Below are 22,530 nucleotides of genomic sequence, written 5' to 3'. Positions count from 1 at the left end.
TGTTTGCTGGGTCAACGGTGAAAAAGCTGTTGGCCAAGCTTTGTTCAAACAGGGCATAAGTAAGAATTAGGTCCCGTCGGAGGCGACGGTGCTCCAGGGGAAGGAGATCAAGCATCGCGAGACGCGTTTCGTAGTCCACGGATTTGAGGCCAGCAACCATGCTCGTAGCTGCCCGCTGGACACGCTCAATGAGGGTGACGTCTTTCGCGCGTCATGAGTAGACAACTTGTTTGGCGTATTCCAGGAGCGGTCTGACGTAGGCCCCATAGAGTATTTGGAAGTCCATGCGAGTAATACGGGAGAAGGTGCGTCGGATCATCCGTAAAATGCCGAATGCCTTTTGGGCCGATTTCCCATGATGCAGTGAGAAGGACAAGTTTGAGGAGACCCACATGCCCTTTTTGGCATCTGTCCTCATGATGTTTTCTGGCCTTTTCTCACCATGCATAACAAAGGCATTCGTAGTCTCCTCCAAACGACATATGGACGCACTCTTTGTCATTCAGAGGAAGGTGCCAGTCCAACGACCACCGCTTTGCAACGTCTACATCAATTTGGAGGGCACTGGCGTTGGAACTCCAGGACTTCAATTCGCCTGTAAAAAAGTAGATATGGACTCACAAGAACATCTCGGAGGTCGTTGACGTAGATCAGAAACAGTAATGGCCCCAAGACGGAGCTTTGGGCAACTCCAATGGAGACCAGCGCTGGAGAAGAGTAGGTCGAGCCTATCCTCACTCGGAATGATTTGCCTGATAGGAACGCCTCGATCCAGAGAAGAATTTCCCCTTTAATTCCGTAGCACTCGAGTTTGTGGAGCAGCGGGACACGTGGGACTCGATCAAATGCTTTTGAGGAGTCGAAAAATATGACATTCGATATGAATCCTTCGTCCTCGGTTTGGGTTAAGATATCTATAAACACGAGCATTTTTGTCACGCAAGAGCGGTGTGGGAGAAATCCGTGTTGAGCTAGAGATATCAGGTTGCTGGAGGTAAGGTGATCTAGGATAGCTCGCTTCAGAATGGGTTCCATCACCTTGCACGGTGCGCTAGTGAATCACGGATTAAAGGGGTGGTACATGGGATTGCGGCTTCCGTCCGAGCTTCCCTGGCCGGATTCGTTCTTGTCTTTGAATCCCCTCCGTTCATCTGATAGGCACAAGCGAGAAAATCCGTAACACAGCTCCTTACTTCCTCGGCGCTGGGCAGTAAGTTTGTCAGCGCGATGACTTATTTGGATGAACAGCCGTCGGAAGGCTATTTTACATACCAACTACCTGGAATGATAAAAAATGTTGCGTGTTATTATTGTGTACCTGTAATGTGTCAGTTGAGCCGGTGTCAACGGTAAAAAATCCGTTGGCCATACGTTGATCAAACACGGGTTACTTAACTAATGGGTATCATCGGAGGCGATGAGAGCCTAGAGGAAATAGGCCAAGCACAGCAAGGCGCGTTTCTCAAACGGGTTCAAGTCTGGCAAACAGTTTCGTAGCAGCTCGTCGGACACATCCAATGCGGGCTATGTCTGTCTTATCTCCTGAGTAGACAACTTGGTTGGCTCATCCACCAGGCGGTCTTCCGCAGGCCCCATAGCGTATCTGAAAGTCTGTTCAAATACTATGGTGGGAGGCCCGCCGAATCATCCGTAGATTTCATTTCATTTCTTTATGTTTGAAGGGAGCCAAATACCTAAGTCCTTTTGATATCTGTTCTCGTGGTAACTTTTGTGATAAAGGCGCTCGCTGATCCTTGTCCAAATGATGTACGGACGCATCTTTCACCATTCAGAGAAAAACGCCAGCCAAGCGAATCCTGTCTCAAAGCGCCAGCATTCATTCGGGAGGGGCTGGTGTCTGCAAATGTAGACATGAATTTGAGGACACCTGAATGCTCGTTGACGTAGACCAGAAACAGAAGTGGTCCCAAAACGGAGCCCAGAGGGATACCAAACAAGACCGGTTTCAGAGAAATGTAGTTCGGATCTATTTCCACTTGGAGTGTCCGACCTACTATGAAAGCCTTGAGGGCGTGTGGAGCGGCGGAATGTGTGGCACTCGATCAAGTGAGAAGTCAAAAAATATAGCATTCGATTTGGGACATTCGTCTCTGGCTTTGGTTCGGTGGGTCCATACATACGGGCATGTTCGTCACGCGAGAACGGTTTGAGAAGAATGCTTGCTGTCATGAGGTATTCAGTATTTACTGGTGAGGTGATTTAAGATGGTCCGATTCAGAAGGTGCTTCGCCAGCTTGCACGATGCGCTAGTGAGACTAATAGGCCTTTAGCTGCCGGGCGATTGATGGTCACCAGATTCTTCAAGCAACTGCTGAAATGCCGCGTAGAAAACATTTGCCCGTTAGAGTGATGTTTTTTTCAGGGATCCTGGATGGAACCCATCCCACCTCAACGCGCTAATGGTTTCGTCTTTTGCAAGAACTGACGAACGTTCCCCTCTGTTAAGACTAAGATCAGATATGATTAAGTCACTGAGGCAGAGCACGGGCTTGCATAGTGTTTTGTGCAGTCTTCGCGTACTACTGATGGGTAGCTAGTTGATTTCCCGTTTCTGTTCCTCAAGGGGAAGGGTTAATTTGTTGAGCGACGATGCAACATGTCTGTCAGACACAATGAACGGAAGCTCCAACCGGTAGAACATAGGAGCGTTAAAATCTCCTACTAGCAAATTAGGCCTAAGGTGGTAGCTACAGGACTGCTCAAGTTTTCACATGCAGCTGACCATTCTTGGATGACCTTGAGGGACAACGGTGGACCACGCCTCGAGGGGATAATCGGTCCAACATATAGGGATTTTGACCTACAGTGCATCACAAAAAGTCATCTTTCGGAAGTTTAGTTCCTTTGTTCTTCGATCATTTTAAAGAAAAATGCGTCCGTTCGATTTTTTTGGTCTTTCAGACTCAGCAATCCTTCAGCTCCGACATCCTTTCCAGGTCCAGCCGTTACGCCTGCGGAAGAGGCATGGAGGTTCGGGCACATACAAGATAACCAATCCTAACGGGAATAATCGATGTGCTGTGGTGTAGCTCCAAGCACTGTCCTTCCTGTCCATAAGTTAGTGTTTTAGTAACCATGCTTACAGGGTTTCATGGTAATCAAGCGTGCCCTTCAAAGCAGTGTACACTTGCTTGTTGACGGTGAGGAGCGAGGAATCCCAGTGACCCTACGTTGAAAATGCTTAGTGCTCAGGAGGCTTCGGCAATTTTGTTAGGCCTGTATAATATGCAGCAGGCGTTTGGATATGTCCATCCATACTAATGTGCTCGACGAAGGGGATTCGAAATACACGCCTGTGCAAAAAATTGTTTTTTTTATAGACCCACCTGTAACGCAGCTGAATTTCACGTTTATAATATTTCTAACAAATTGAATGTGCTGTGCCAGGCCGCCTTATGTTTCAGTTGGTACAATATTCGAGATATCGCGATACATATATGGAAGTAGTACACTGCGCAAAAGGTTCCCTAAAAGTCTTCCGCAGTCCAAGACCGGTTTTGCTCCCTTTGGCGCTGGTCAGGCGGGCGTATTCCCCGAGGTTTCGTCTAACATACGTTCTAATTGGACCAAAATCGCACGACGTCGGCAAGACACATTAAGTTGTAACAGTTTGGCTTTCGGACTCACTTGAAACCCACCTGAAATCTCGTTTATTAAGCTTCTAGACAACTGAATGTGCTGCACCAGACCGCTGGCTGGTTCAGTATTCAATATATTGCCGTACATGTATGGTAGTAATACACCACTCATTAGGTTTTAGAGGATCCCCAAGTAAGGCGAAATCGGTCGTGGGCTGTTGAAGAATTTTCGGCAAAATTATGAGTAGTGTACCAGGAAATTCAATCCAATTTGTGTTCTTGNACCATTTTTGTTCCATTGTCCCCTCTCTTGTGTACAATGTGTAAGCAGAAACAATTTTTAAGAAAAGAAAGAGGACAATGCTGGCCGCCTTATATGATTTATTCAAAAAATATGATGTTCGATTGGGTCGCAAGTTGTTACTGTGCTTTCGACTAATGGGCAAATCGAAGTAGGAGGCTAACCCTACGTGTAATGGTGGAGATGTTTCGGAACAAGTGGGATGACTGACGCACCCATCAACCGGATTTCCTGGAAACGTATGCTGGTGTGATCCTCAGCACACATTCAAATCCAAACCTAGGTATACTTACCTCCAGCTGTTCACCAGGTATACAGCAGTTGGTGCAGACAACTTGGCCTGGACAAACGGCATTGATGGTGCTTTATAGTTAGGAAGTCAGCGTGATCTAAATTTGCATACTCTGAGGAGCGAGAAGTTCCACTGACACCACCGGCCTCACCTCAGGGTGGTTTTCCAACGAATTCCTGCAGCAAGGTACCGATGCGGCGGGTAGGCTCCAGGTGTTTCAGAATCTAGAACAAGTGAACCCACAAAGGATCCTCATCCAACGTCCCAACAGTTAAAGTGCCGTTTTCTGGAAGTGGAACTGATGTTATAAAACTGGCCAGGAAGCCACATATGTGCATCTGACTGTCGTCATTAGGCATAGGACGCAACCTTTATGGCTCTCCGGTCATATGTGCGATAACAAAGAAACTACAGGGCATAATATTTGGTGGAACGTTTTATTCCACCTAACTGCTGAAGCAAACCATTATGCTTGCGATTTTCGTATTCGTGGATGGCTGTTTAATGAACCTCGGTTACAACTATGATTGACAACCTGAAGGGGCGGCAGTTTTGGTGGTGGTGACAGAAGGGTCACCCATTCGCGATCTGGTGTGGCGTTTACTCTGATGCATATTTAGGCAAATTCGGAGGTAATTCTAATTTTCTGCGCCATCAGGGCCATTGCACATGGCTTGGTTTCCCGTAGAGCATCAGATTCTATCACAAATGATGGAACATCCCCATAAACTTTTGCATTTCTATATTTTTATGGGTCATTGTTTTGCACGCGCCCACTGAACCACCTGGAAGTTCCCTCAATATTTTGAACCAAGGCTTAATAGCGACATCTCCCAATTACGCAAATGTTCACATAAAAACCGTTAACGTCTAAGCGATTTGAAGTAGGTGCTCTGAGGCATAGCGCCACAGAATATTTACCAGATTTGACAAATTGCGGCGAAAACAACCATGGGACTCTTTGGGTGGCTCAGTAAGTCGCATAACTTTGCCCCTCGAAAACCAAGGCTTGATAGATGGCTTGCTATTTTACTGCCAAAACCACAGTCACATTGGCGTGTGGATGGCTTGAATGGGGGCCAAGCCCGAAAGTCGTCTTGACAATAGATGATACTGTTGATAGCAGCTTCCGGCACTCTTTCGTTGTGGATCTCACCAAAGTGCATACAGTTGGTTGAAGGCCAGGAAATCTTATATGCGGAATGCTAGCAAGCTGAGGTCAAATAAATAGGGCATGTAAAAAAAATTTATCGGTGTTGTTCAGTCAAGCATACCTCCCGGCCCAGTTCCATCATCAAATCCAACCCATGATCAGTGTGCAGAATTGAACGAGCGGCTGGTACGAGACTTGAAACACAAAACAACTATTGGTAACGCAGACGGGAGGCAACGATCACAAAAGCAGCCCAGCGCGGCCATGTGTATCCAAGTCGCTCTGTATAGGTGACAAATAGATTTAAGTCAGTTTTAGCTTGAAATGTGGTCAGAATCGACTGTTCAACTTTCCATCCACCCTTCGATGTCAACTCTAAAATGACAGACTTTCGTGGAAAACGTGATGGTGGATCAATGCCAATGGTAGTTCACCGCTTTTTCATAACTTTGAGAGATTTCCCACCCATTGTATACATGTCCCTTTGGCATTGTTTTCAACTGCGCTACTCTGTTGTCAGCCACGTTAAAATTTTCAGCCAATAGCTCATATCCTAGTTGAAATGTACCATTTGGACTCCATTTACCAATAAAAAGCCGTCTTCACAAGTGTCACCCTCCGTGGATGACTGCAACTAAACACACTCTGGAGTCCTTCAGCGGCGAGGACGCATACAAAAAATATATGCAATGAGATTCCTAATCCTTCGCTACCAGCATAAAAGGCTGTCCTAGAGGTTTATAGCCATGCACCACTTTTTTGACTGAAACCTGCAGTAGTCTTGCGGGGTCTTGCAACCATTTTTCTAACGCTTACTTCGCCTCTGACCCACAATAAGTTTTATGAAATCTACTCCACCAACTAGGATGGTCTACTTCCGTCAGCCCTTATATGTTTGATATCGTTTACCACATCATTCTTCTGCGCAATTACACCGGTTCGTTCTGTTTTTGGTACTGTAGTGCGGATCTGTAGTAGATATGCTACCAAGTACACATCTGCCCTCATCCTTTCACATTTAGTCACTTGTCATCTCACCCTGAATCGGGTGATGGGTCATTTCTTCTCTGTTTAGAGACTTTGTTTCATCTGAGGTCTCCTAAATCTCACCAGGCCCTACTGATCTCGTCTAATTTCCTCTTACCTCCAGGCTTCGACATTCGGTAGTACCTGATTCGGATACAATGATTGGCCGTTACCCGCTTTGCCTGATATATTCTTTATATCCATCCGGACCAAAAAACCCTGCGATATTACATTAATTTTGTTCCACCGATTAGGATTCCTCTGAACAAACCGAAAAAACACGCTGCTCAAAGAATAACATATTCCAACCCGATCACCGTAAACACGATATTCGTTATGAGGCTGTCCAAATACGAAGTATGTCGGTGCATGAAAGGCACAGCGCTGCCATGACTAGTTTCATAACACTCCCTCAACCATTCACTTCCCACCTTTGACTACGCCCTCTAGCACACTCGTCCCTAGCATTGTTATGGAATGTACGTACGGAATAATCGGATCAAAGGGAGACAATCACAAAAATGAGGGCCGCTGAATCAGCCAATCAAGGGAACAAACTCACACCACAAAGCAAGAAGAAAACGACCGAATCGCAGCAGAACAACCACACACACAACTGCCGAATTGAATGCACCCTACGAACCAGCCAGACACAGGAGATTGAGACCGCGTCGGATTAACAGGAGGCTAAACAAACTACGCGAAGACCGTTTCCAGAACTGCCAGACAGTTTAGAAGCTATATAATCACAGGCAGAAGAGGAAGAATTCATCATTTGACCCTGCACTGACTATGCCACCCCGATTAGTGATGAAACGTTTGCAATCAAACTGCCAAGCTCAGCGAACATATCAACAATCTCGCTCGTTCCAACTGCAACAATGATCAAGTGCTCCACACGGTCCTAGCAAGCTCCGAGAAGGTTTCTTTCCTATGTGATAAAACTTCTGTTTGGATCTGAACATCCCAGCTAATTTCATTCCGTTTCTCCACACATATTCAGTCATTTTCTGTGCAGATCGCGCTTCGTCTTGTGCGTAAGCGCAAACTGCTTCTCCCAAGGAACTTTTGCACTCTGCTCACCCTTCTTCGGTTTCAATGTATATGGTGATGTTGAAATTTCTGCTACAGCTTATGTGTCACTAACTCCTTCACTTCATCATCTCCGCTTTTGTGACCCTGTCCATAAGCCAAACAGTCCAAGGCCGCAAAGCCTCGGTGGTGTTTGAAGGCTTTAGTTCATAATTACAATTCCGCTAATTCACCAGATCCACATTTTTGCAATTTCAGGTTTTCTTATCACGTGCCAGGTAGGATAAATCTTCCTGCACCCTTTCTTTTTTCGCTTTTTTCTGCCGCATTCAAATATTTACGCTGTGATCGTGTCTCTGCTAGCGTGTTCCACAAAAGAAAGTCACGGCAATCGTACTTCCCTGCCCGTGTCAGTTTAGGCATGACACACGTTGAATAACGCCTACCGTTTATGGAACGTTCCGGTTTTTGTGCCATTCCTAGTACACTCTAATTTCGCCATTCGTGCTTCCATTCTGACTGTAGGATTATGAGCATGCCTGACGGCAGGGCACTCATCATTTGAGAGAAAAACATCACTAATAATAAAAGCTTCAAATCTGAAGATCAAGGGGGATTGGGGGCATCCATGGAATCGGGTTCACTCAAAGAAGCCAGAAATCGAAACCTCAACACCGCTGCATCTTTGTATGCAAACGGGGTGCTGGGAGTAAAATAAACGGTAGTCCTTTGGCGATACGATACACATAGAGAGGCTCCCACAATGATCTCGTGTAATCTATGTAGCATTTGAGACAAAATAAAGCGCGATTCTTTCCGTCCACAGTATTCAAACACAATTACCTTAAATACACATGCCACAGGAGAGCATGACGAGGGTAGTGAATCGCACTTAGGCCGAGTATGGAATAAATAAGTTTTCTACATCTACAATATGAGTTAAGTTGGATTCGGGTTAATTCACCAAATTTTAAGGAGCGTGAATGTTCATTGGCCTGGATTATCCTAACAGGAAAGGTGTGTATTTGATAAACCATATAGTATTTATAGAAACAATTAATAGTTTTATGAAGAAAAAACAGTGTGCGACTAGATCGCCATCAACTTAGAGTTTCGGTATAATTTCGGCGGTCAGGAACGGTCTTGTCGGTGCGTGCAACAAGCTCGGTCATAAAATAGCATAGATATGGTGAACTGATGATGGGATATTAGAGTGAGCATGCAAGTTGCGGTATCGTGAAAGAGGTGTCGTACTTCGGTATATTGATAGTCCCGTTCATGATTATCATCGGCAAATCGGTTGAGGCTGTTGGATTTGTCGGGATTAGCCGCTGAGGGGGAACACCAGTGAAGTTTATTATTATCGGCCTTATTCAGTTGTTGAAGCTCGATACATGGTAAGATTGAACGGCTAAAATCGAAAACAATTTGCTTGAATGCCTAACCCGTCAACCCTGTGGTTAACTCACGCATACTAGCCGGAAGAACCCTCTAACTCATATTATACACGGATCAAGCATGTTGTTCATAAATTATCCCGCCGAGTAGTCTGCATTCTCCTCGGAGTTTGGTTGACCTGGTAGGCTGCTTATTTGGCCGTTTTGCAGAGAACGCTGAATTTATTATTTATATTGTCCTAACAGTGATCATTGAGGAGAAAAGAGCATTTAAAGTCTTTTCATGGACTATTCAATTCTATTGTTGAAGACCATAAAACATCAGAGGTTCTTTAAACATCGAGCTCTTTGTTTTACCACACATTCAAGTGGCGCAAGCCCTTGTTTTCTAGGAAAGCAACCCACTTGAGATCCTTGATCTCACGGGCTCTTGAGACCCCTGGACAGAGAATTACAGGTCACTCTTCCATGTTTACAGCCAGTGATGTAAATTCTGGTACCAGAATTCTCCCAGAATGCTCTTTCCTCAAGATGCTTCCGTACATCACCACGGTCTTTCCGACACTATGTTCAGCACCAAAATCTCTAGGATCAAAACCGTGGGTTGACTCCGAAGCTCCGGATTAGTTAATTTATTATCTGCAAGAACTTCAGACCTCAAGGATACCAAGACACAACTGCCATATGAACCACCACTGGTTAAATCTGACCAGCTGGTAGCATTGCGCATCTTCTGAGCACTTTCAGAATTCCATCATTTTACCCTAAACTCGCCTTTATTTTCCGGGTTTACTCGAAATTATCTTCGAAACGGACAAAACATCAATATCACGGCCGATTACGGGCTACCTCTTGTATAGATACTTGGCTCCTGTCTTTGAGGTCCGAACAACATGTAATGTGCACCACAAACGTCTACTTTTGTGCGATTAAACGCAGGGGCAAAGAAAAGAGCCTACCTGTCATCTATAATTACCAATATCCTTCCGGCAACTTTTTTCATCCCTGCGTATCGCTTGGGATCTCGACAAAAATAACCTCTTGGACGTCCAGCCACCTCGGTCCCTTGTGAAACTGTCAACGAAAATTTCAGCATTTTCCCACAAAACTCTGATTATTTTTATTCATTGTGACACTTATCTCAGCTCCAGTCCGACTGCGCAAGCCTCCCGACCAGAGCAGAAGACATTGAAATAACTTTATGAGTAGTTGGCTTTGATTGAAGTCCCATGTAACAAAATCCAGAATGGCAGTCTCAAATTATAGCGCTTTGAGCGTCGAATATTGTTAAGGTGACTGTGGAGACGCAAGTATATCTGATTTTTAATTCCCTAAGCATCACTAATGCTCACAGTTCTTCCCTTTCCCCATTGATCACATACTACTCACAGGAAATGTTTCCCCAACAAGTGAAACCTCGGTGAAACAAAGTCCTGGGCCTGCTATACCACAGCCTGTGACTTTTGGTCCCTGAATATTTTAAGAAAGTGGCATTCGATTATAGGAGGCTGTTTTTTATCCTGGATTTGCCATTGCTATACAACATACCATCCTCTAGAAATTCTGCCAGCCCTGAAAAATTGACTTATTTTTATGGCAGCCTTCGCCTATATATTTCAAATCCAAGCAGCAAGGACCTGGTGAGAAATGCCACCAAATTTGTACAAAGTTCACATCAGTGTCCGCAGAGATCCCAACAGCCACTGAAATTCTGCTCCAAGGATGGAAGTACTGTAACTCGCACACACCAGCAGCTGATACTCCTGGATGGAGAACTTCCTAGCATCGCTGTGTGAACATCTCTGCTTCCGCCACGATTGGATACCAGGAAAGCCCAAAAATCTTCAGGCTGCTGCTGTAATATATATACCTTCACGTTCATTATCTGGCGACTGGGGACACGCGCGAATAAAACGTGCGTTGAGTGGTAACCGCGGATGGTTGTAAGACTCTTCGGGACGAAACGCCTACTTCACTGCCAGCTAACCCTTACTCCGAAGCATCTCGAATTTGATGAACAACGCTCAAAAGCGGAAAAATAGGTCATAAGTTTAACTGAGTGTTAACAGCTCGAATAAGCCTCTCTCCAAGTTTTGTGGAGTTCAAGCCTAAATAACAACTGGTACCGCTGTTCCTTTTCGCACTGTCAGACGAAGCAGCATGCAGTTGGGCAAGACAGCCTAAATACCCACGCGGACGCACACAAAAGTATACACGAGAAGCCTACTAAAATGCACCAGGGAGTCGCAGTCTCAAAAGTTCATCGCTGTAAAACACTCGCTCCCCAACCGATTAAATCCAACGTCATATTTATTTAATGTCAATGTCCTAAAATCCTCAATAAAACTTCCTATGTCTTTGTAAGATCAGACCAAGTTGTGCCCATCTTATGCCAATCTGGGTGCAAACACTTTAAAATGGAGGAAGGATTTGCAAACCTCATCTTAAAGTGGTGTGGCGTTACGATACTCCCAAACAGGCAGATTAAAATGAGGTCGGCGGACCAAATCCGTTGTAGTGATTACATACTGGTCACTTCACAAGATTTGCCTGTAAAGGAGCAATCAATCTACATTGAGGGTGGTCTGACAGGTCTCTGAGATTCATTCTGACTGCCGTAAGGTAACTTATCAACGCACAAACTTTTCTTGAAATTTTTACCTATCCATTAAATGGTGTCCATTTTCTGCGAAAATGAACACGAATTTATAATCAAAGCAACAGAGATACCGGGTATTTGTCCAACTTTTACAAGACAGACGAACGTGGCAAAGAGCTATTTTATGAACACCTAAGATTGTTTTCAAATTTTAGGACAAACTCCGCCATTTTTTGTTTGCACGGATGTAAAAATGTCGGTATGGTTTGTTTCCGTCTAATGGCAAACTTGACGCCTAATTTAGTGAGAGAACCGCGTTAGAAATCCGTTCGTTATATCAGACACATGCCGTGGCAATTGAAGGTCTCCCAAAAAATAATAGGAGGTCTAATTTGCTGCATGACCAAATTTCATAAAACGCTGAACGGCTACTTCAAAAAATTTTGAATTCATCATAATTTTTCAAAAACATGAGCGATTATTTATACTTGACTCTTACACCATTCATGATCGTTTGAGGGGGTATTCATAAAAATATTTGCTGTGGGGGTGAACTGTGCATGTTTCTGCTTAAGCAAAGCTAAATCAACGACTAGCACATCATAACTGGATTTTGGGCAGTATGAATATGCTTCGGACATTCGTTTTTGAGAGTTAGAAAAGACCGCATCGTTTTTTTCCAGGGGCTGTTTGCTGAATATGACGTTATGTTCTGTGGTGATAACGGGTAAAATAATACAAATATTATAGCATTATATTTGGCTCGTAATGGTAGGAAAGTTTCAAACCAGGTCACAGGTAGAATGGACGAGACAATGTTACATCCTATTTGAAGTCCTGAAAGCACGTTCTCGCCTGTGAATCATTATGAGATCTAGAGCGTCCATCATCAGCCGGCCCCTGGTTATTCCCATTTATGCAAGACCACAATTCTGGGAAGGTTCTCATGTTTATTCGCCTCAGCGGTCTTCCCTGTACCACTGATTGAGAAAAATTATTTGCTTTAATACAACTCCCTCTGTGTTTTCTTCCAATTTTCGTCTGGTCTTTTATTCCTAGATATTGTGGTCAAACTCTCTGCGGGTACCACCACAAGTGAATGGTTTCCTTTGTTACGGGCCACAGACCAGGTATCTTGAAACCGACTGCCACAAATGGTTGCACATGCCGTTCAGCAAACTACGTATTCGGAATCTCCCTTATTAGAGGCCGTTTTATTCGATATCACAGCAGCTAATAACCAACGCCAACACGTTGTTAGAAACCGAGGTATTTCTTCCACTCGTTTGTTCTCATTTATTAAAAAGCAATCAGAAGGATCAGCTTTTTTCATTGCAGTTTTGCTTAGTAAATCGACACAAACACTGACCCGCTAATTCATGTGTCTGTTCCAAACTCTGTTGTTTTATTCAGTCTTTTCTTTGACGGCGAAAATCACCGCTGAAGACCCTACAGGTAGTACCGTTTCTCTTTTTTCAGAAAAACTGACCAAGTGTCAGGTGCTACCGCATTATTGATCGCTTCTAAGTAATTCTACTTCAGAGTAGTTTTTATACTCTTTGCATTATTGATAGCCGAGTGCTTTTTGTACAAGCTGTACCAAGCAAATTACACCACACAAAAGTTTTTTGTGGCCATTTTGGTAAAAATGTAATCTTGTGAAAATTCCATGCCTACTTTTTACTCTACCGTTTTGTGCGGGTGATCATTGCAATTAACATTACCGTTTTCTCTGTTTAAGTTTTACCTGTACCTCCGGCCTCTCTGCAATACACAGTTTGCTCCCTCTGTTCCGGCAGAAGTTATTTTATTATAATACAGTGTTAAATACCGGCAAATGCTCGTGAATTCACAACCTGTGTTACACTTACCCTTGTGTCTTTCAGTATATTTATACTAACTTCAGACCCACCTGCGTACGACCACTTGTAAAAACAAGTGTTTTCTTTCAGCAACTTTGTAATGCTGGTCGCAAGCGTTACTCCTGGCAAGCCCTAGCTGTGGGCTTTCGCTGTTTTATTCTAAATGTACCTAGTTATTAAGTTCATTTACGGGAAATTTTCGTGAAAAACTAGCCACTTTTTAGCATAAAATATGTGTTTTTAACTAGCCGGCTCAATGAAAGCATGATAACAAGCACAAACATCACGATAAAACGCCTGTTTATTTGACATAGCCTCAAAGGAATTCAACCGTCCTCTTGCTTGCATCTAAAGACATTCGACAGCAGCCGGTGGTGCTTCATTCAAGTTAACGGCAACAACAACAAACTTAGCGGAGTCGGGCGGCCTTGTATATGCAATATGGTGAACTATGTTGGGGCCATCGAAATGGGTACGGCATTAGCGTTTTTTTCATCACGGCGTCATGCATGAATTCGTGTACAGCCCTTTAGGTCTATGTTTTTTACGGATCGCTTGGGGGTGGCTAGAATTGCTGGAGGAATCGTGACAAATTAAAACCGTCATGGAGGCATGAAACGTTGGGCCCATCGAGGGCGCAGCTTGGTTCAGGTCTGCTAATCCGTCGAGTGGGTAAAGCAATCCTATCTAGCGTGGAGACGCACAGTTTGAGAAAAGACTTAAAAAGCCTTCTGTAGAACTCTACGAAACAAGTTGTAACGCAGGTCGAAAAAGAAGGTAGCTAAGATTGGTTACCGTCTCTAACCACTGTGCCCTGGCGACGTCACACGTGTTCAAAAGATAGTGATTTGTATTCAGTTTGAAATAGTAGTAAGTGGCAAAATGTTGCCGATGCAAAGATACGTGTGACAACCCACACATATCATGGAATTTCATTTGGCAAATGGTGCGCCACCAAGATCAGAGCTAGTTGTTTGATCTTCAATGAAGTAGGGTAAGATAAACAGGGTTTTTAGTAGACGGATCCCAAAATCGTGGTTGAAGCGTGCCTGCTCATCTAACCACCTGGTTATTTGGCAGGAATTTGGGGAAACAGACTTACCATGTTTTGAGGAGTACTAAAAAAGTGAGAAGTAAAACACCAGAAGCAGCTTTCTGGGCAATTCTAAATTGCTCGTTCACAAAGGGGGTAAGGCGGATCTAAAATAATCCAAGATACCAATTAGCAGCCACGGTGGGCAATATTACAGTGGTTGAATATATGAATGGATTACTAATATTGTCAGCCGCGTAGCAAAAGGCGCTAACTCATACTGGGGATGGGCGAGAATAAAAAATTAGTGGTTCGAAGCTTGCAGGGACGAGAGATTGCAGAAAAGAGTGAGGTGCATGTTCGTGTCGTGGACAATGAGTTGATCTGAGCTTGGTGCAGTTATGGCATAAGGGAAATGGTAGGATTCTCGCAAAACGAATCAGATCAGTGGTATTACACGCTCTGTAATGTGCGGAGCCCCGTTGGTTTGGGCTAAACAACATTTTGGATTTCTAGGAGTATTTCAAGGGATAAAACCAGGGCGAGAGAGGAATGCCAGCAGGAGGGCCTGCAGTTGCAGGGAGAGATGTCAACCCTAGTCTGCTGTCTTCGAATTCTTGTGTTGCGGAATGAAAGGACGTTATACAGAAATATTTGCTGGGTGTTTAAGGATGGGCAGCACCAAAAGGTTCAACCAACTTGGACAGAAGTTGATGGGCAGACCATACACACTGAGAAGATGGATGTTGAGGAGTGGAGTTCTGTTGACGGCAAAGAGGACAAAGACGTGAGTGATGGCACTGTGGACACGTGTTATTTGGATGTTAGTTGAAGGCTACTCATTACTAGAGCAATGAAATAAAGTATACCTTGCTATCCTTAGATGGAGTTATCACTGTCAAAGGGAGCTAGCTTGTAACGGGAGTGGCTACTTTCTACTACCGCAGCGAGGCGATGCCATCGGATCACAAAAACGGTAATCGAGATACAGGTGCATGTGAGAGGGATACGGTCGACGCGAACAGGTGTAGGTATATGTGATCATAAGAGACGTGCACTGGCCAATTTGTACGCAACTAAGGCAACCCAAAACCCGCAGAGACGTGATATCAGCGAACAACGTGGAACGTTTGGTGGTTTTGCACATCTACAGGATGTGGGAAAGAAACTGTTACAGCCTAAAGAAAAGCGTGGAGGCTTTGCAAATTGGTGTCTTCAAGGTTTTATATGACGTGTATTATGTGAGTCTCCGTTGTCATCTTTTGCTTTGCTATCAATGAATTTTCCTATTCACAGGATGATTGCCCGATATATGTAATGCAACCAGAAAGGGCTCATTTCGACAGTTATTCTGTCCCTTGGTATGAACTTTACACCCGCAAAGTGTGAGACCGTGTTCCTGAACCTGCCACTTACACCCAAATTAGTGGAGCGTCTCGAGTTATCGTGGCCACGGGATTGGTCCTTATAATCAGCGTCACAAATCGAAGTGGGCCTAACAGTTACGATAAGTAGTCGACGTGAGCAACAACGACTATCATCGTCATCGTGACCGGCAATGAATGTCCTTATTTGCCGTAATTATGTCGATGCTTTATAACATATTTCAGCTATGGAGTGGCTGTTCTTATATTCTTAATATTCTTAATAGCATGGCATGTTCTTAATAGGAATGATAACAGGGTGCCGGTAATTTACCTGAAGTTATCTCATGACTCTGTGTAATCTACAGGCTGTTAATGCATATTTGGGAGAACGGATCATCCACCGAGATGACCCTTGTATCGTCATAGCACAATTCATGCAGTTGTCTAACACCGTTATACTCAGTGGAAGGCGAGCTCCGTAGGAAAATGTGTTGTAGTGAAGTACGCTGAACAAAATAATCTTTATGGTAAATCTGGGGCACATAAGGCAAACAAATATCACTAGCCGATTTCCCAGGATAGAAATTGTGCCGGATATTCAGCACACGTTATTCTGATTCTTAAGAACACCGAAGAACTCCCAAATATGCTAATGTGCAATTTCGTGATGCATCTCTCGTAAGAAGGCCACTGGCCACACAATGCTCTCAGCTGAAAAACTGCGATTAGAATAAAACATTTTGCGCCAAAATGTTGCATTTTGTTGCATATGCGCTCACAATAAAATCCAACAAATTCTACTCTCATTTTTTGCAGCTCACAAAATTTTTTTGCCCACTGAAGTACTCATACTCCTGGAGGAAAAACTCTGGTGGTATGCTTCCCTCGCATTACTGAGACCCCGGGATACCTAGCAGGGCCCAAAGGTATGGACTCATGCTCAGCTCAGTTGCCTATCTCTTTTGGTCCGTCAGGGATATGTCGTATCTTTCGAAAATCCGGCTCCATTGGTCGAGTACTAATAGCCATCGTAAGCCAGTAACAAAATGCGAATCGTTGACGGTCCATGACCTCGCGATTTCGCTTACTTACACAGAAACCATGAAAAACACATCACCGAAAGGTGAAAACTGATTGCATTAGCTCCATAGAAAACTTCAAAAACCGTATAGTTTCGGCGAAAATAATAACCAGCACGTAGTCGGATGAGTCGAAGGCTGCCAAAAAGTATCCGGCGGCATCTGGAAAAAAGGTCGTAACGTTTTTTCAAAAAGTGGACCACAGGGGACACAGAAGATGAGCTGGCATTTCGTAAAATGCGGAGCCTCTGTACATCAGAAGTCCGCCAATGAAACACAAGAAAACAAGTCACCATCCTGGACCTCGCTCGGAAAAACAAAAAGGTATTGTTCGAATACATGGGACCGCCGCAGAAACAAGATATCCGCGTTCTCCATGGGAGACAGGAACGGAGAACACATGAATGACCCAACAGTGATATTTGAGGTTTACAGAGAACATTATGTAGGTCGATATTAAGCCCCGACATCCTCGTCACGTGCACCCTTGTCAAGGCTCAACTACGAACAGCCTCTAACCGACTTGGTCCTCATGGTGGAGGACATTCGTTAACTCTTGCAAAAGACCAACCCATTTTGCGCGTTGGGACCCGACGAGGTTTGTCTGAGGATCCTGAAGGAAACGTTCTCCACACTGGCAAATCATTTACACCTGGTGTTTCGTCAGTCCCTTGACGAAGGCCGCCTTCCCTCTGCATGGAAGGAAGCGATTTTCACACCAAAATACAAAACTAGTGACCGACTGTCGCCTGGCAGCTACAGGCCTATAAGCCTGTTTACAGTGCCCTGCAAGATGATGGAACCCATTCTGAAGCGAGCTATCCTAGATCACCTTACCTCCAGCAACCTGATATCTCTAGCTCAACACGGATTTCTCCCACACCGCTCTTGCGTGACAAAAATGCTCGTGTTTATAGATATCTTAACCCAAACCGAGGACGAAGGATTCATATCGAATGTCATATTTTTCGACTCCTCAAAAGCATTTGATCGAGTCCCACGTGTCCCGCAATCCTGGAGTTCCAATGCCAGCGCCCTCCAAATGGATGTAGACGCTGCCAAGCAGTGGTCGTTGGACTGGCACCTTCCTCTGAATGATGAAAAGTGCGTCCATGTGTCGTTTGGGGAGATTCAGCGAATGCCTTTGTTATGCGCGGTGAAAAGGGACCAGAAAACATCATGAGGATAGATGCCAAAAAGGATGTGGGTCTCTGGGTCTCCTCAAACTTACCCTTCTCACTGCACCATGGGAAATTGGCCCAAAAGTCATTCGCCATTTTACGGATGATCCCACGCACCTTCTCCCGTATCACTCGTACGGACTTCCGAACACTCTATGGGGACTACGCCAGGCCGCTGCTGGAGTGCGCCAACCAAGTTGTCTGGTCAGGACTCACGAAAGACGTTACCCTCATCGAGCGTGTCCAGAGGGCCGCTACGAGAACGGTTACCGGCCTCAAATCCGTTGACTACTATACGCGTTTCGCGATGCTTGATCTCTTTCCCCTGTGGTGCCGTCGCCTCCGAGGGGACTTAATTCTCAATTATGCCCTGTTTGAACAAAGCTTGGCAAACATGTTTTCTACCGTTGACCCAGCAAACACACGGCGGGGACATAGTAAGAAAATTTTAAAGCTCAGAGCACACACATTCATTAGACAAAATATTTCTCATTTTGGGTAGTATTTGCGTGGGATGACCTTTCTCTGGCGGTCGTCCACGCTCCTCCTAGAACCCAGTTCAAGGCACTACTAGACATTTATTTATGCGAATCCTCGCGCTGGCAGGCATGCTGCCCCGCTCTGAGAACATAAAGAGCAGTGCTACACCCTTTTCACTTGTGTCTTTCGGGTGAACGACAGCTGCTGGAAGACAAGAACAAAACCGACCCGGAAAACTAGGGCAAAAGCCTCGATCCTGTGTATCAATCATTGAATCCTTGAATCTAGTGGGCGGCGTGAACGGGCCCATTAGTAGCACAATGCTGTTTGATGCAAAACCTTTGCATGTGAAATAAAACTTTTGCGCCAGAATATTATGTCTACTTGCGTATGTGCTCAGACGAAAACCATCCTAATCTACCCCCATATTTTTGGAGCTTACCGAATTTCATTGCCCACTGAAACAATTATACCGCTGGCGGAAAAAATCTGGTTGAATACTTTCCTAACATCCTTGAGAAACTGGGATGCCTAGATGAGGCTAAAAAGGTTGTACCCGTACTGTGAAACTCAATTACATCCCTCTTTTTCTCCGTCAGGAACGCGTCGTTTCTTTCGAAAATTCAATTCCGTTGTGCGAATACTGAGCATTCGGTGTGGAACATGATTGGTTGTGGGTCCTAGCTTCCGCCATTCCTGAGTTTCACGTGGTACAGTATGCGGTGTCTCTCAGTTTGATTGATTCGTATGTAAGTAGTGGTGATGTACAACCTTGCTCACTGGGCTTCGGCTCATGAGATTTGTTCCTGTTTTCCATCCACGGAAATTGTCGTGAACACCTGCTTCCGGAGAGTCACTGTCCCCTGGCGCTTCCATAGCGTTCATGTTACACTTGGTGCTACACCGTCCTTGGACCCGTTCTTCCTGTCATTCAGATGGAAGTGAGCATTATTGACCGTCGCAGCGCCAATTTGTGAGTTGTGAGACTGGTTTGGCGTAGGAATCCGACGAAACTTCGATAGCAGTTTGAAAAATCAGGGGTCGTTTTATGTTGGAAGCAAACAAACTACATTTCACCAGCCTCTTGCCGGTGCTGTACTAGCGTGGCTTTGTCCATACTTGTTTTCCCGAACCCGAGGAGTTCAAACGTAGGAGCCTCCCGCGAGGCAGGATAACAGTCTAGTTTAACGGCCATCCCCAGGTGTCCATCAAAGAGTAGAATCCAGCCCCCCAACCTTGAGCGCTTCAGCTTTTATCCTTGGAATGATGGTGCGTACCTCTCCGGTGTTCATTGTGCCATACCTCCTGATGTCTGTTTGACATTCTAGTCCCTCATACTAAGTACCACTGCAGAGGTGCTGGAGCTTATCATTGTGTGAATGTTTCTGTAGCCGTATGACCCACTGACATTGTAGGGGTTGGGTAGCTTCAAAGATGGTGCACCTGCGGAACGTGTGGCAAACCAGTGGTTGGAGCAAACTGGGCAGTCTGATGGAATGCTGCTAAGCTACCCCACGTCTAAAAATTATCTGAATTGTGTGATTGCACTGCGAGGCACTCAGTCACCGGGAGAATATGTCACTGTTGGCGCCACTCCTGACAACGGTTACCAACCTCAAAAATCCTAGCAATTCAGCGTCAGTCGCTTCACTCGAAAATATTCGAAGCCTATTACAATCAGACAAGACCAACGGTTGCGTTCTGTAATCCCAACGTTGCTAAATTACTTGCAGTGGCTAATTGATTGCGTCCGACAGTATTTTGTTTTACCACCCGACCTCATGGTAACCGAATGCGGCATCTGACGGTCACCCAACCTAAACCTGTCACCTTGTCATGGTGTTTAGGCTGCGCTTGTCCTGCGGACTACAGCTAGCAAGAACTCTTCCTGAAAGTTCTACCAGGTCAACGGAAGGCAGTCAAACGAACGCCACGTCCCCGTATTGAGAGTAATGGTATTATGAGTTTGTCTGGAGATAAAGTCGTACTGTGCTTTGCAACCGGAGTGTGGACGCAGCAAGCATTTCCTTCAAGTGACCAGCTTCTCCATAATTATGGGGTCAGCGACGCTGCCTTCATACGTATAGGAAGGGAAAGATAATCTCGGCCCTAAAAGCCACACAACGGTTACCTAAAACCCCAATACGGTCGAACTATTATTAGAACCAGAGAGCCCGCTGTTGCTCACGAGGCGAATGCTGCGTGCAGCTGCATTAGGAGTGAGACAGTAATGCCTTAGACCTGCGTCCGCAGACCGGGCCAGCCCATTGCTGTCAAGGGGTCAGACTATTGAGTCATTCGCTCCGGCAAGGGTTCTCAACAAACCTTTAACAACCGTTGCCTCGCGTTTCACACTTCTGAGTCAGAGGATAGGGGAGGGGTCCCCCGAACAAAACCTTACATCCTCCCACTGCTTTGTAGGTCAGACTTTAGAGTCAAGAGCTCAAGGTGACGTAAGTCAACCATACCTCTTTCGGCCTGGGCTAACCCGCAAGCGTTATTCGCCCTTGCAGCTCTTTGCTCACCGCAACTACCCATCTATCAAATGATTCAGTGGGATCAACACATCTGCCAGTCCCTTAGTCATTATCCCGTATCTAACTATCGCCCAGCTCACCGCAACTACCCATCTATCAAATGATTCAGTGGGATCAACACATCTGCCAGTCCCTTAGTCATTATCCCGTATCTAAACTATCGCCCAGAAAAGTAATCCAAAATAATCACTTGCCTCAAAGGTTTTGAGCTCGTTACAGCCTTCAATGTCTTTGTTTCAAACTGCACAACAGCCTCTCTCTCCGTCAATGCATGCTGTGTCTCCGTAACATGCATACATACCACTTCGTTCATGAATTGCAAGCCGCTTAGGACGAGCTCACTCTTTGAATATCTGGTGTGCCTGACGTAATAGCTCGTGGTATTTGTAGTGCAGGAGTTGGATTCGGCCCCAAAGCTAAGTGTCTTGGTGGACTGGGCCCCAGTGAACAGCTGTCTTTGAGCTGTGCGGTTGTCTGGATTCATACAAAACAGTCAATACGTGTCGATGCGGTAAACAGTATCCACCTGACGTATCAGCACAGGTCCCAACAGACTGCAGTTCTGAGACTGCGAAAGGCGTGTTTTATTAAGGTCTGTCACGGCTGCTTTAGTCTGCAAGATAGACAGATGTTAATGCTGGCGGGTGATACTAATACCCAAGTTGGGCAACTAGGCTTGGAAGATACACAATTAGGTGGTGGAGTCTGTGCTCAGCGTACGGATAATGCGGAGCGACTGCTTCAGTTGTGTACGGATCATCGTTTGTTCCTTGCCGGTGCAAGCTTGCAGCCCAAACTGCCGCATCGATTTACTTGGAGGCCACCAACTGCTAGAGAGTCATGAAGCCATTCGGGCCATGTGGCTATCAGTCACCGATGGAGAGCCTCATCTTAAGATTGTTCCTGTCGTGATACGAAGCTTGACTCTGATCGTACCATTGCATGACCGCGTCTTCACTTCGCTTTCTGTCAGTATTACGCGTGCCAAAGCGGAGCAGTTCTGTTCATTGACTTCGACGAGTTTCAGTTACTCAAATGTAGTGAGATGATGTAGCGAGATGGCTTAAGTGGTTAGAGTGTGGATTTACTGACCCGAAGGTCCGTGGTTCGAACCCCACTTCCGCCTCTCGACTTCCCCTGTCTTGGCTTGGGCAACCTGGCAGTATCTCAGCCCTCGTGCTTCCTTCGGGTGGCATGGCACCTAGGCACCGAAAGGGTGATACAGCTGAACAATTATTTTACATATTATTAGTGAGGTGATCTGAGTGGAAAGCTACTGGAAAGTCATGCGGATGACGAAGACTGCTTGGAGGCAGAGTGGAAGCAAATGAAAGCAGCTCTGCTCTCAGCTATGGGACTGCGAAGGGCGGGTTATGTGAGACCTGGTGCTGTCCTGTCGCAAGCATCCTGAGGTACCCACACCTTCGAACGCTTAGTCAGACACTCTGAAAAGAAACTGACAGCACAGACACCACCGTTTCTTGCAATATATCTAGACGAGCGCAGGAGATGTCACGGGGAACCCCATCCCGCATGGCGTGCCGCACCAACAGCAAGCGGTGGGTAAGGGAGTTGTCTCTTAAGAAGGTGGT

Source organism: Opisthorchis viverrini, assembly GCF_000715545.1.
Source record: "Opisthorchis viverrini unplaced genomic scaffold opera_v5_355, whole genome shotgun sequence".
Taxonomy (NCBI): Eukaryota; Metazoa; Platyhelminthes; class Trematoda; order Opisthorchiida; family Opisthorchiidae; genus Opisthorchis; species Opisthorchis viverrini.
The sequence above is the reverse complement of the archived record's forward strand: the minus strand, read 5'-3'. Positions refer to the sequence as shown.